Source organism: Schistocerca nitens, chromosome 8 (genome assembly GCF_023898315.1).
Source record: "Schistocerca nitens isolate TAMUIC-IGC-003100 chromosome 8, iqSchNite1.1, whole genome shotgun sequence".
Taxonomy (NCBI): domain Eukaryota; kingdom Metazoa; phylum Arthropoda; class Insecta; order Orthoptera; family Acrididae; genus Schistocerca; species Schistocerca nitens.
In genome coordinates this window covers 158,198,292-158,213,924 of record NC_064621.1, presented here as the reverse complement: position 1 = coordinate 158,213,924, position 15,633 = coordinate 158,198,292, and the positions used below count along the sequence as shown (strand labels likewise).

The 15,633-nt window shown below is 45.2% G+C and overlaps 1 protein-coding gene and 1 non-coding gene across 2 annotated transcripts in view; both read right to left on the bottom strand.

Moving 5' to 3' along the window:
- Positions 1-15,633, bottom strand: part of LOC126199459 (uncharacterized) — a 1,573,541-nt gene that overhangs the window by 880,933 nt on the left and 676,975 nt on the right. The gene's annotated exons all lie outside the window — the stretch shown is intronic.
- Trnat-ugu (transfer RNA threonine (anticodon UGU)) lies at positions 4,329-4,403 on the bottom strand. The gene has a single exon. It is a non-coding gene; the product is annotated as a tRNA-Thr (tRNA).

Here is a 15,633-nt window from a genome sequence, read left to right as displayed (position 1 = left end):
AAAAAAAAAAAAAAAAAAAAAAAAAAAAAAAAAAAAACATCATCATCACATGCATTGTTAGCAAAGTTGTTATGGCCGCGCGTGAATGTGCATCGTTTTCATTTCAGTTCTTGCTCTAAAAAAAAGGGGGACACGCAGGGTTCCAGCTTGTTAATGTACAGAATAGTTAATAATAAATCAATACTTAAACATACTACTCTAAAACCGGCAGCATATTTTTATAGGCAAGTATGTCAATAAATTTTCTATCGATATACCTTTACTTTTCTTCGATGTATCGAGAGGCGATCATGATGTTTCTTTAAACATCAATATATCGGATCCACGATTTTTTAAAAATATTAACAGTTCTATTTCCAATACTCAGGAGCGTTATTTTCTGGTAATTGTGCAATATTTCGCAGTTCACACGATACCATTTGGAATTTTCTTATGCCTGAACGGAAATCCTTATTGGACATATCGCAAACGTGGTTAACACTTCAGCTTGTTGACAAGGAAATATTGGGTCACTTGTGGTTACAGGACGGAGCTGCAGCACTGTTTGCTATTCAGGTGCGTGTGTTCCTGAATGAACATTTTCGAGGCAAATGGACTGGGCTCGTTTCAGTAACATGCACTATGTGATCAAAAGTATCCGGACACCCCCAAAACATACGTTTCTCGTATTAGGTGCATTGAGCTGCCACCTACTGCCAGGTACTCCGTATCAGCGACCTCAGTCGCCATTAGACATTGTGGCAGAGCAGAATGGATTTCAGACATCTTTAATGAACGTATTTTTTTGTGCAATACAACCAAAAACAAACTTGAAAAATAAGAGCGACCCTAATATAAAAGTTCGTAACCGCGCTATGGTCGTCTTTTATGACTTTAACTGAATATTAGAGGAGACACCAGTTTGTTTTATACTCGGCACTACGACCTTATTAATCTAATGTGCTTTCCATTAGTCTGATACGGAAAAACCAAAATTTATATGGTTTTCAGCTTTAATTATAAAACTGCTCAAGAACCCATTAATATGATGTTCAAATGGCTCTGAGCACTATGGGACTTAACATCTTAGGTCATCAGTCCCCTAGAACTTAGAACTACTTAAACCTAACTAACCTAAGGACATCACACACATCCATGCCCGAGGCAGGATTCGAACCTGCGACCGTAGCGGTCGCGCGGTTCCAGACTGAAGCGCCTAGAACCGCTTGGCCACACCGGCCGGCCATTAATATGATCCTTTTCTCTTTAAGGCAACTCTCCAACTTTCTTTCGCAGCAGCTTGCGTAGCAATACTCAAGCATTAATTGTTAATCGATAATCGTAATTCCATCAGATGAGTCATTGACCAAGCTCGTGAGTAGTGAAATCCATGAGTGGCTGTTGAGAGTTGCTGCTACATTAGTAGTCTGCTCGACGCTTTGGCCCCCCTCCGTGTCGCTAGAGTGAGCTAACACTTAAAATGAGAAAGTAATCCACACGGAACACCAACACTTAATTTTGCTGCGGGAAAACGCAATATTCTCCAGGGTCCCTTTACGAGCCATAATATTATACGACATAACGAGTCATCGATTTGGGAGGCCGAAATAATCCTTACACCTCGACCAGGTTTGATGCCGCGAAGTTGAGAACGAGAGACGCACTTGCTTGTGAACGGGCAGGACAAATGTCCTATACCTTTGCACAAACGTCACAACTTACACGCGCTCCTATACGCCTACCTTCTGCTCCTCGCATGTCTCAAGATTCTGTCCTGGTTCCTCTCCTGCATACGAGTCATAGGCAAAGTTTTAATTATCACGGCAGCTGCACCTATGAAACTGGCTGATGATGTCAGTACTCCTCCACATATTCATCCTTCATTGCGACACATTTTTCATGATATAGAGACCTCGGTTGTAGACGTGCACATTTCGGCTGCTCATGAAACTTTCCCGTCTACTTCATCATTTGAGTGCTTACGATCGTAGACGAGCAGTTGGACAGCTCGAAGCCACTCAGAGTGTTACTTGTGTGGCCAAAGTAATGCGTGTGTCCAAAAGCGTCACCTCGCGACTAAGAAAAGGCCGCCGAAAGTGGAAATGCAATACGAAAGAATGCCGGTGGTCATAGGTGGACCACCACACCACAAGAGGATCGATACATAGCCCTAGTGGCGAAAATAAACAGACATTTCAATCGTAGGCACATCGCTGCAGACTTTGCAGCCGATACTGGTACACGAGTCTCTGCCAGAACCATTCCGCAGCGATTAAATGGGGCTGGTTTGTATGCCCGCAAGCCTGTTAAATGCAGCCTACAACTACGCCATCGAATCCCGCTTCACTACAGCAAGTGCTTCTAACAAGGGAACCTCCCCATCGCACCCCCCTCAGATTTAGTTATAAGTTGACACAGTGGATAGGCCTTGAAAAACTGAACACAGATCAACTGAGAAAACAGGAAGAAGTTGTGTGGAACTGTGAAAAAATAAGCAAAATATACAAAGTAAGTAGTTCATGGGAAGATATGCAATATCAAGGACACTGGCAACGCAGGAGCGCCGTGGTCTCGTGGTAACGTGAGCAGCTGCGGAACGAAAGATCCTTGGTTCAAATCTTCCATCGGGCGAAAAGTTTAATTTTTTATTTTCAGTTTATGTGACAAACTCTTATGTTTTCATCACTTTTTTGGGAGTGATTATCACATCCACAAGAAAACCCAAATCGGGCAAGGTAGAAGAATCTTTTTACCCATTCGCCAAGTGTACAAGTTAGGTGGGTCGACAACATATTCCTGTCATGTGACGCACATGCCGTCACCAGTGTCGTATAGAATATATCAGATGTGTTTTCCTGTGGAGGAATCGGTTGACCTATGACCTTGCGATCAAATGTTTTCGGTTCCCATTGGAGAGGCACGTCCTTTCGTCTACTAATCGCACGGTTTTGAGGTGCGGTCGCAGAACACAGACACTAAACTTATTACAGTGAACAGACACGTCAATGAACGAACGGACAGATAATAACTATGCAAAAATAAAGAAAGTAAAATTTTCACTCGAGGGAATACTTGAACCAAGGACCTCTCGTTCTGCAGCTGCTCACGCTACCACGGGACCACGGCGCTCCTGAGCTTTCGTTCTCCATGATGTTGCCTATCTTGCACATGGACTACTCAGTTAGTATATTTTGCTTATTTTTTCACAGTTCCACACAACTTCTTCCTGTTTTGTCTATTGATCAGTGTTCAGTTTCTCAAGGCCTATCCACTGTGCCAACTTATAACTAAATCTGAGTGGGGTGCGATGGGGAGGTTCCCTTGTAAGCACCAGTTAAAGTGGAGAGGCAGGGGAACAGTTCACACCACGGAATGTTCATGAACGTCATCGATTTGGCCTAGGCGTTAAGTTGTCTGCAGGCATTATCTAAAATGGCTTAACACCGCTGCATATCTCTGTGCAAGGTACCGTTATATCACAGTGGTGTTGCAGGGACATTATTCTGCATCATGTAGGTCTATTTAGGGGTGTGGTAGGTCCCGAGTTTCTCTTTAGGGACAACAATGCCCGCCCACGCAGGACCGCTGAAATGCCAGAAACACTGAAAAGTGAAGATGTTGAACATATGAAATGGCCTGAACTATACAGAGCACGCTTGGGACGCTCTTGGTAGACATACTTCTCAAAGAACAACCTCTCCCCGAACCGTACCAGAACTGAAAACCGCCTTAAGAGAGGAGTGGGATAATACCCCCATGGTCTCATCAACAGTTTGGTAACCAGCATGACTAACAGGTGCAAAATGTGCATCAGTGCCCGAGTAGGGCAAGTTCAGTATTGGAAGTCCAATATTGACCTTTATGTTGGGAGCATGACCTGTGTCAAACACGATCGTTATTTATGTCTGTTCTCCTGCTTTTCCATGTGATGAAATCTGTACCATTTTACGTTATTAATATACCTCTCCACCTTTGTTACGTATATATGAAATGTATTCCCATTTGCGAATACGGACAACCATCAGTTGTATAATGGAATGACGACAATGAAAATTTGTGCCTGACCGGAAATCGAACCCGGATTTCCCACTTATCGCGAACGGTCGCCTTATCATTAGGCTATCCCAGCAGGACTCACGACCAGACCCAAATTCCATATGTTGCCAACAATTTGTCTACGACCTGCACTCTTACATCCATTAAGTATATATGACGGTAGTATCTGTTCCCGAAAGAACACATACCGCGGATGACCATGCAGCTTTGCTAGAAATGAAATGATAATTAAATAGATACCCTAGCTGCAAACAGACGTTGATATACTTCACTGGGGACATGTTGAAAATGTGTGCCCCGACCGGGACTCGAACCCGGGATCTCCTGCTTACATGGCAGACGCTCTATCCATCTGAGCCACCGAGGGCACAGAGGATAGTGCGTCTGCAGGGACTTATCCCTTGCACGCTCCCCGTGAGATCCACATTCCCAACATGTCCACACCACTACATTCGTAGTGCGCCTAATGTATGTTTGTCCATCATACTCATTACTCGTGGCAGATTAATCTACCAAGTCCCGTACGCGTTCGGGCATAGCGTGTGCGTTCACACAAGAAGGTCAATGGCCGGGAAGCCATATTTTAACTATATATGACGGTAGTATCTGTTCCCGAAAGAACACATACCGTGGATGACCATGCAGCTTTGCTAGAAATGAAATGATAATTAAATAGACACCCCAGCTGCAAACAGACGTTGATATACTTCACTGGGAACATGTTGAAAATGTGTGCCCCGACCGGGACTCGAACCCGGGATCTCCTGCTTTACACATTTTCAACATGTCCCCAGTGAAGTATATCAACGTCTGTTTGCAGCTAGGGTGTCTATTTAATTATTTCATCCATTAAGTATATTTCCGTAGAGGGGAGACATTTTAATTGAAAGTCACTTGCCCAATGTCGGCGAAGAAATAAGATATGTCCAATTTTCGTTGTCATTCCATTATACAGCTGATGATGGGCCATCTTCGAAAATGCGAATATATAATGTATTTCACAACAGCTGCAGTTGTCGCAGTGCCTGCGAATCCGAAGCAACTTAGCATAGTAGTAAGGAGCAAAAAAGGCACTGCAGTACAGTACGTACGGTGTTTTTTACGTCGTCCATCATTTCCTGTGAGTATTCCAATCCAAAAATGTCTCTATGCCTTTGCAATTGTCAAGCAGTCTAAAACGGAACGCAGGTTACTATTATTATTTATATTTAACATATTAAATCATTAAAACGTAATCACACGTTTGAAGGTGTTTTGTACATGGCGGTTCGATTTATTAAGAAATCTGGGATAGGACGGGGAGGGGGTTATTGGTGAGTAAATAATGCACTCTGATCAACTTCAAACTAAAGATCACAGAATACCAACACCAGCGGCCGTTGTTTTCGTGTCGTTTTGGACGCTCGCCAAGAGGCAAAATGGACTAAAATGAAACTCCCGTTAGCAGAAATTATCCATTACTTGAAGAGCGTAATAAATCTTAAGTAACATGTGAAACCACTGTTGATTCTGCAATTCACAAATTTCCGTTTACCTTTTCCGATCTTTATTCAATGATGTTTACTGTTCAGGCGTATTTCATTTAGCATCAAATTATACAGGATAATAACCTTCTTTATTAGCTCGGCTAATATCAATTTTGTTTAGCAAATCAAAATTTACGTGTCTGACTTGCAATGGTCCAATTACGTATGTTTCATTTATTCGTCTCTAAAATACACTCCTGGAAATTGAAATAAGAACACCGTGAATTCATTGTCCCAGGAAGAGGAAACTTTATTGACACATTCCTGGGGTCAGATACATCACATGATCACACTGACAGAACCGCAGGCACATAGACACAGGCAACAGAGCATGCACAATGTCGGCACTAGTACAGTGTATATCCACCTTTCGCAGCAATGCAGGCTGCTATTCTCCCATGGAGACGATCGTAGAGATGCTGGATGTAGTCCTGTGGAACGGCTTGCCATGCCATTTCCACCTGGCGCCTCAGTTGGACCAGCGTTCGTGCTGGACGTGCAGACCGCGTGAGACGACGCTTCATCCAGTCCCAAACATGCTCAATGGGGGACAGATCCGGAGATCTTGCTGGCCAGGGTAGTTGACTTACACCTTCTAGAGCACGTTGGGTGGCACGGGATACATGCGGACGTGCATTGTCCTGTTGGAACAGCAAGTTCCCTTGCCGGTCTAGGAATGGTAGAACGATGGGTTCGATGACGGTTTGGATGTACCGTGCACTATTCAGTGTCCCCTCGACGATCACCAGTGGTGTACGGCCAGTGTAGGAGATCGCTCCCCACACCATGATGCCGGGTGTTGGCCCTGTGTGCCTCGGTCGTATGCAGTCCTGATTGTGGCGCTCACCTGCACGGCGCCAAACACGCATACGACCATCATTGGCACCAAGGCAGAAGCGACTCTCATCGCTGAAGACGACACGTCTCCATTCGTCCCTCCATTCACGCCTGTCGCTACTCCACTGGAGGCGGGCTGCACGATGTTGGGGCGTGAGCGGAAGACGGCCTAACGGTGTGCGGGACCGTAGCCCAGCTTCATGGAGACGGTTGCGAATGGTCCTCGCCGATACCCCAGGAGCAACAGTGTCCCTAATTTGCTGGGAAGTGGCGGTGCGGTCCCCTACGGCACTGCGTAGGATCCTACGGTCTTGGCGTGCATCCGTGCGTCGCTGCGGTCCGGTCCCAGGTCGACGGGCACGTGCACCTTCCGCCGACCACTGGCGACAACATCGACGTACTGTGGAGACCTCACGCCCCACGTGTTGAGCAATTCGGCGGTACGTCCACCCGGCCTCCCGCATGTCCACTATACGCCCTCGCTCAAAGTCCGTCAACTGCACATACGGTTCACGTCCACGCTGTCGCGGCATGCTACCAGTGTTAAAGACTGCGATGGAGCTCCGCATGCCACGGCAAACTGGCTGACACTGACGGCGGCGGTGCACAAATGCTGCGCAGCTAGCGCCATTCGACGGCCAACACCGCGGTTCCTGGTGTGTCCGCTGTGCCGTGCGTGTGATCATTGCTTGTACAGCCCTCTCGCAGTGTCCGGAGCAAGTATGGTGGGTCTGACACACCGGTGTCAATGTGTTCTTTTTTCCATTTCCAGGAGTGTACTAATTTCAAATACAGAACTAGAAAAATATTAACTTCAAACCGTTGCCGAGTGATGAGAGAAAGGCAACAAGTGGGGAAAAGTTCTTTTATTAATGATTTTTGGTAAAAAATTGTTTTAGTCAGTCAGCAAAGAATGACTGAGCCGCTACCCAGCTTCTAGTTCAGGGGAACGCAGTGCCTAGAGAACAGACGTGTGTGCAGTGGAGGCGCAGAAGAGCAATAGGCACGGAACCCACAACCTGCCATTGTATTGCAGAAATAAAAAATAATGACATTAGTCAGTCATTCCACTGTACCAATCTTGGTGTGACGTGTTTGGAGTTGTGCCTGGCTAGGACAACCGTAGGTAACATTCATATTTTAACACATTGACTGCCATGATGAAATTTGGACCATGCGTTGCTATGCCACATTGCATTCACGAATATTACTTCTGAAGCCAAATTGATTTTTTTGCATCAGATGTCTTCTTTTGAACATGTAGAATTAATTTACTTCATGAAATATCAATTTATGACTCATCTGGACTGATAACAAGCGTGAGCCATATATGGCTCACGTAGTCCAACAACAACATTTTAACACAATTGTAATTTCGCCATCTGTCCCTGTCTTGGGCTATTTCCTTCCATTCACCTTCAATACCTAGGCTCCTCAAATCAGCCTTCACATTGTCCTCCCAACTACGCCTCGGTCTCCTCACAGGACGTTTTCCCTCCAAGTGCCTTACCAGTACTCTGCGCGCTGCCCTGCCCTCATCCATTCGAGCTACGTGACCCGCCCATCGCAGCCTACGTGATTTAGTAATGCTGATTACGTCAGGGCTTGAATAGAGTCCGTGAACCTCTTCGTTAAGCAGTTTTCGCCACTCTCCGTCATCCCTTTTTGCTCCGAAAATTTTCCTCAAAATTTTGTTTTCAAATACTCGAAACGGCTTTTCATTTTGCACAGTGAGAGACCAAGTCTCATATATATAAAACCACATACGTATAAAAATGTGGTGTCACTGCCAGACACCACACCTGCTAGGTGGTAGCTTAAATCGGCCGCGGTCCATTAGTACATGTCGGACCCGCGTGTCGCCACTGTGTGATCGTAGACAGAGCGCCACCACACGGCAGGTCTCGAGAGACGTACGAGAACTCGCCCCAGTTGTACGACGACGTTGCTAGCGACTATACGGACGAAGCCTTTGCTCTCCTTTGCCGAGAGACAGTTAGAATAGCCTTCAGCTAAGTTAATGGCTACGACTTGGCAAGGCGCCATTACCCTTAAATAGCTTGTATTTAAAGAGTCACTTGTATCGCCACAATCTCCAGATGTCTCATCAAGAACGATGTATACAAGGATGATTAAAAGTTAAGTATATTCCAAAACTACTTATTTTCTTTATAGCAGTTCAAAAAATGGTTCAAATGGCTCTGAGCACTATGGGACTCAACTGCTGAGGTCATAAGTCCCCTAGAACTTAGAACTACTTAAACCTAACTAACCTAAGGACAACACACACATCCATGCCCGAGGCAGGATTCGAACCTGCGACCGTAGCGGTCGCGCGGTTCCAGACTGTAGCGCCAGAACCGATCGGCCACCAGCGGCCGGCGCTTTATAGCAGTCATAACGTATCCTGTTCCAGACTTGACCCCAGTCGGCGTGTGTGTACGCGTGCCTTTCGGCTTCCTCCTCAGTGTGGCGTGACTAGCTTGTTACGCCACAACAAAAAAATCGTTTTTCAAGAAATGATTCAAACACTTAGTTTATTTTATTATATTAGCTACATATAATATTATTTACAATTTTTTTACTTGGTCTGACAATATCCATGAATAAAGATCTTAGAATATTCTACTTCTTCAACACAGCATTGTCAATGTCACTAAAACACTCGTTGCACATAAAACAGTCACATTTACTGTATTTAGTGCAAACCCTCTTCACTTTCTTAGCAGCATCCTTTCTTTCTTCTGTTCTTCGCAGGCGTTTATAACAGCCAGAACATCATCTTTGACCGCTCTGCTATGGTCCTTCTACGGTCACAAGCCGGACGGTTGTAGTGTAGCTCGTGGTTGTGGATCTTTGGCATTCAGTAGCAGTAGAGTCAAGCGCACCCTGACAGTATTTATTTGTATGCGAGACTTTGATCCTTTGTTTGCCAAGTTGTACAGCACTTGAGCATTTACAAACATTTTCCAAAAAGGATCTCAAAAACGATCTTTCTGTATCATTTAACGATACGCTGAAGTTAGGAATCACCACGGCTACCAATTCTAAAAATATTGGGTGCTGCGAACATAGGAGTGCTCCGTGGAGTCATCACTTTAAACCCATATTTGAAACGCATTATCTGTGAGCCCCATGAGGCTCGCCGGCCGATGTGGCCGAGCAATTCTAGGCGCTTCAGTCTGGAACCGCGCGACCGCTACGGTCGCAGGTTCGAACCCTGCCTCGGGTATGGCTGTGTGTGATGTCCTTAGGTTATATAGTTTTAAGTAGTTCTAAGTTCTAGGGGACTAATGACTTTAGATGTTAAGTCCCATAGTGCTGAAAGCCATTTGAACCATTTGAACGCTATGACGCTCACGAGGCCTGTGAGCCAGTACAACGTATACGTGAACTAAATATGGTTCACGCGGCGTCACAACCCGTGTTAACTGTGAGCCACCATTGGCTCACGTGGCAGTCAATGTGTTACAAGATTGTTCGGAAGTTTAGTAGTGTAGTTCTTGTAATAATATTTCAAGAAAATATTATATTTTGCTCTCAGCAGTCCGTCCGTCTTTTGATTGCACCGACTTAAAGATTGCGTTTTTTACACTGCCAAGGGACCACAGACCTCAGTATGTGACATAAATTTCAACTTGACACGTATCCAAAAGAATTTATTTTTCTGTCTGATGTGATTACAAGTTTACAACTATCTGATTCTTTTTCTTTTGCTTGTTATGACGAACATTGTTTCTCGCCAAATTTCATACGACTAGGCCAACGGTAAGTACCCTTTAGGTTTTGATGAATGAGATTTCGAGTGTCAAAGTATCTGACATAAATGCCTGTATCTTTTGATTACGCTGAATTCGAAGCTTCAATTTTGTACACCATCAAGGGACCATAGACTTTAGTCTGTGACAAAAATTTCAACTTAATACGTCGACCCATTCCTGATAAAAAGGTATCTTAACAGAATGACGGGCAGGCAGACAGTCAGATAGCGAATAACAAAAATTTTGTTTCGTATGATACAATTACAAATTAATAATTTTCGGATTTTTCGTTTCGTTGTATTGTGAAACCTTCCTTCTTCCCGAATTTCAAGATTTTAGGTAAACTGGAACTGCTTTATAGCTTTTAATGAGTCAGTTTTCGAATTTCAAATGGCTCTGCACTGACTTAGAAGCTTCAATTTCTTACAATGGCAACGGACCGTAGACTTGAGTGTCATTGTACCACACTCCAGATTAAACTTAAATAATTTGTGATAATTAATTGAAACCCTCAGCTGCCGACAGGTGGTGTTTATATACCTCGATGGGGACGAACTGAAAATGTGTACCCCGACCGGGACTCATACCCGGGATCTCCTACTTACATGGCAGACGCCCTATCCATCTGATTCATCGAGGACACAGATGAATAATGCGACTGCAGGGACTCATCCCTTGCATGCTTCCGGTGAGACCTACATTCCCAACTGTCCACAATCTACATACGTAATGTACCTAATAGACATTTGCCCATCCACCCATCACTCGCGCACACTAAGGTGACGATTCCCGTAAGAGTTCGGGCAACCTGTGCGCATTCGCACAGATGAAGTTCAGTGGCTGGGTAGCCTTTAACTATGTATATGAAGATAGTAACTGTTCTCGAAAGACCATATATCAACAACGCCTGTCGGCAGCTGAGGGTTTCAATAAATTATCATTTATTCTAAAGAAGCTGCGCGGTCATCAATGGCATCTGGTCTTTCGAGAACAGTTACTATCTTCATATATATGTAAATAATTTGTGTTAACTGAAAGGAGACACACAGGCAGGCAGACGGATAACAAACTGATACTATAAGGGTTCCGTTTTTTGCGATTTTGGTACGAAAAGCTAAGAATTACATCTGCCAACCCCTTTTTGTTATGATGCTTGGTTCAACGTTTTGGGTGTCAAGGTCTATTGCAACATCTACTATTACTTCGCCACTGAGTATACTTACAACTTGTATGACAGCATCTGCGACTGTTCACAGCTGCGGCAGTCCACTCACATCTTCCGGATGTCCCGATAGTGGTCCGTTCGTTTGCTGTATTGACGACCACACATTGTCCGTGGCCGCTGGGGTGCCGGGACGATATTCCGATGCTGTGCACTCTATCGAGTAAGAAGTGAGCCAGAGATGCACTTCACGTCTCAAAATAATTCGATTAATTCGAAACTTTAAGAGCATGGAACTTCGTATGCGATTTCTATACAACGGCCGTTGCTAGGCAACTCCTCGCAAACATGTAAGAAGCTACCGCGGCGACAGCAATTTGGCAGCCTGCATTGTTGAGCAGCATCGTGGGCGAACACAACGTACGATGTTGTGGGACGCTATTGGATAGAACAGGCAATCTAGAATCTTGGCTATTCCGAGTAACCTGAAAAACAACTGCTACATCAAAGTTTTGGCACGACGATGCCCAGCCAAATGCAAGGCTCTTCCATACATCTTATCCCAATGCACTCTACCTCATCCCTGAACTTAAATCGAAGACAAATAACTCGTGAAGAGAAGAGTGGGAGTAAGAAGACAGCTACAAGAAGACGCAAATACTCAGCACACTGGACACAGAATCAGTCAGTCCCTGCCCCCAGAAGACATCGCGCTAGTGCCGTGTTATGAATGCTTCCTCTATCCTTTATTGCAGCCTCAGTTCGGAGAGAAAGAGTCCAACAGTTTCTTGAGATAGCAAACACTCAACTGACGCCACTCATTGACGATTAGATCTCGTGAACCTACCAAAGGGCGGGAATGTTGATAGCTACTTCTTGCAGACTGTTGCGTATAATCCGACACGCTTTCTGTGAAATTAAGATACAGTGATTTAGCGTTGCAGCTGTCGTGCGATAGGGTGGCTGAGTGTCCTTCAAACTGGAAACATCTGGTTCATGTACACGCTACCCTGAAAATATGACCTAAGTACTGGTACAAACATCGTTACCACCAGAAAATGAAAAAATCAAGGACCCGGCTCCGCCTTCTATTACACCCTCAACACCCTGAGGGTCAAACGCGTCATTGGCCGCTGGGTTTCATTAACAATAACTTGAAAAGTGGCGAAATCGCGATTCGTCACTCACTCTACCCGGCTCTAGTCAGCTACGATCCAGTCTTTGTGTTGTTGGCCTTTCGAAGGCGTCTAGCTTTCTGAACCACAGTAACCAATGACGTTGTTGAAGCACCCGATTCCTACTGTCCACTGCATGCAATTTCTTTCGGAACGTGTGCTCTGAACTGATTAAGATGTACTTGTGAGGACGTGCTGGAAACTAACCCCTCCGAATTTTTTATGTAAAACTCCTGCAGCTTCGTAAATAAAACAAACATTATTAATATTCTACATTTTTATTCTTCACGTAACGTACACTGAGATGACAAAAGTCACAGGGTAGCGATAAGCACATATATAGATGGCGGTAGCATCGGGTATACACTGTATAAAAGAGGAGTCCATACGCCGGGGTATCATTTGTGGTTAGGGGATTGACGTGAAAAGGTTTCATACACGATTATGGCCGCCCAACTGGAACTAACAGACTTTGAACGTTGAATGATTGTTGGAGCTAGACATATCGAACATACTATTTTGGAAATATTAGGGAATTCAGTATTCCGGGATCCACACTGTCAAGACTGTGCCGAGAATACCAGATTTGAGGCATAACTTCTCTCCACTTACCACACAATGGCCGACGGCCTTCGCTTAACGACCAAGAGCAGCGGCTTTTGCGTTGTGTTGTCAGTGCTGACAGACAAGCAACACTGCGTCAAATAACCGCAGAAATCAATGTGGGACAAACGACGAACGTATCCGTTCGGACAGCGAGGCGAAATTTGGCGTTAATGGACTATGGCAGCAGATGAATGTCGCAAGTGCCTTTGCTAACAGCACGAAATCACCTACAGCGACTCTCCTGCGCTCGTGATCACATCGATTGGACGCTAGACGACTGGAAAACCATAGCCTCGTCAGATGAGTCCCGATTTCAATTGGGAAGAGCTGATGGTAGGGTTCGATTGTGGTGCTGATTCCACGAAGCCATTGATGCAAATTGTCAACAAGGCACTGTGCAATGTCGTGGGCTGTGCTTACATGGAATGGACTGGGTCCTCTGGTCCAGCTGAACCGATCATTGGCTGGAAATGGTTTGTTCGGTTACTTGGAGAACATTTGCAGCCATTCACGGACTTCATGTTCCCAACCAACGATGCAATTTTTATGGATGACAATATGCCTTGCCATCAGGCTACAATTGTACGCGACTGCTTTGGAGAACATTCTGGACAATTTGAGAGAATCATTTTGCCACACAGATCGCCCGATATGAATGACACCGAACTTTTACGGGTCATAATTGAGCGGTCAGTTCGTGCACAAAATCCTGCACCGGCAACACTTTCGCAATTACGGACAGCTATAGAGACAGGATAGATCAGTATTTTTGCAGGAGCTTCTAACGACCTAGAATGAAATTTTCACTCTACAGCGGAGTGTGCCCTGATATGAAACTACCTGGCAGATTAAAACTGTGTGCCGGACCGAGACTCGAACTCAGGACCTTTGCCTTTCTCGGGCAATTGCTCTACCGACTGAGATACCCAAGCACGACTCACGCCCCGTCCTCACAGCTTTAATTCCGCTAGTATCTTGTCTCCTAACTTCCAAACTTCACAGAAGCTCTTCTGCGAGGAGCTCATTTGGTAGAGCAATTGCCCGCGAAAGGCACAGGTCCCGAGTTCGAGTGTCGGTCCGGCACACAGTTTTAACATGCCAGGAAGTTTCTAACGACTTGTTGCGTCCGTGCCTCGTCGAGCAGCTGCATTACACCGTGAAAAGGAGGTCCCTAGGAAGTATCCCATGAGTTTTGGCAACTCAGTGTATTTGCAGCACTCCGTTGCTAGAATTCTACGAATTGTGGCGTGTAACGTGATGGTGTGTAACGTTACTAGCCGGCCGGAGTGGCCAAGCGGTTCTAGGCGCTACAGTCCGGAACCGCGCGACCGCTACGGTCGCGGGTTCGAATCCTGCCTCGGGCATGGATGTGTGTGATGTCCTTAGGTTAGTTAGCTTTAAGTAGTTCTAAGTTCTAGGGGATTTATGACCTCAGCAGTGCTCAGAGCCATTTGAACCATTTTTTGTAACGTTACTATGTCGGCGCGTGGAGATACAGCGTGCTGTAATCGAGTTTCGAAACTCAAGAGTTCTTCCACACATGGAGCGCCCTCTCCTTCACTATAGCAAAGCCGAACCACACACGAGCGCTGTTACATCCGGAAAAATGCGTCATCGATCTTGCCCCATACTGTCCACAATTGGCACCATCCGACTTTCATCTGTTTCCAGAACTTGAAGAAAACCTTCGAGGACGTAGTGATGAAGCGGTTGACGCAGAGATGAGGTTGTGGTTTCATTAACGAGGTCTACAGTGACAGTATCAACAACGTGGTCTCTCGTTGGGAGAAATGTATTCATCATCAGGGTGACTGTACTGAAAAATTAATATATGGACATGAAGTACAAGAATTTAGAACGTTAACAACGTTCATTTTATTTAAAAAGCTTTTATAGTTTTCACATAAAAAATTCAAAGATATTACTTTTCAGCACTGACAACAGAAATTCTAGTCGAGTTCGAAACCGATTGTAATTAACAAGGCGTGACAAGCATCTGCGATCCCTGTCTGATACGAATTTTTACGATCAGTATTCTTACGCCAAATTACTTTGGTACCAGTGGTATACCATTCCTTGTAGACACGTTGGAACGTCCACTTCCATACGCCGAATGGTTGAAATGGCTCTAAGCACCAATATCTGAGGTCATCAGTCCCCTAGACTTAGAACAACTTGAACCTACCTAACCTAAGGACATCACACACAGCCATGCCCGAGGCAGGATTCGAACCTGCGACCGTAGCATCAGTGTGGTTCCGGACTGAATCGCCTAGAACCGCTCGGCCACAGCGGCCGGCCATACGCCGACAAATTGGGCAACTTCATTCATGGTGTGGTCATGGCCTCGTCCAAATACTATAGTTCTGTCAAGGTTCCATGTCGACCCCTCTTATTGCGCAGATTCCTCACAACCGCCCAACATAATCTTACCACTACACTGCCATGACTTACGTCAGCGGTGGAGTGTGGGTTGACCACCTGGTAGCCAGTTCTACACCATGTACAGCACTCCTAGCAGCCCATTGCGC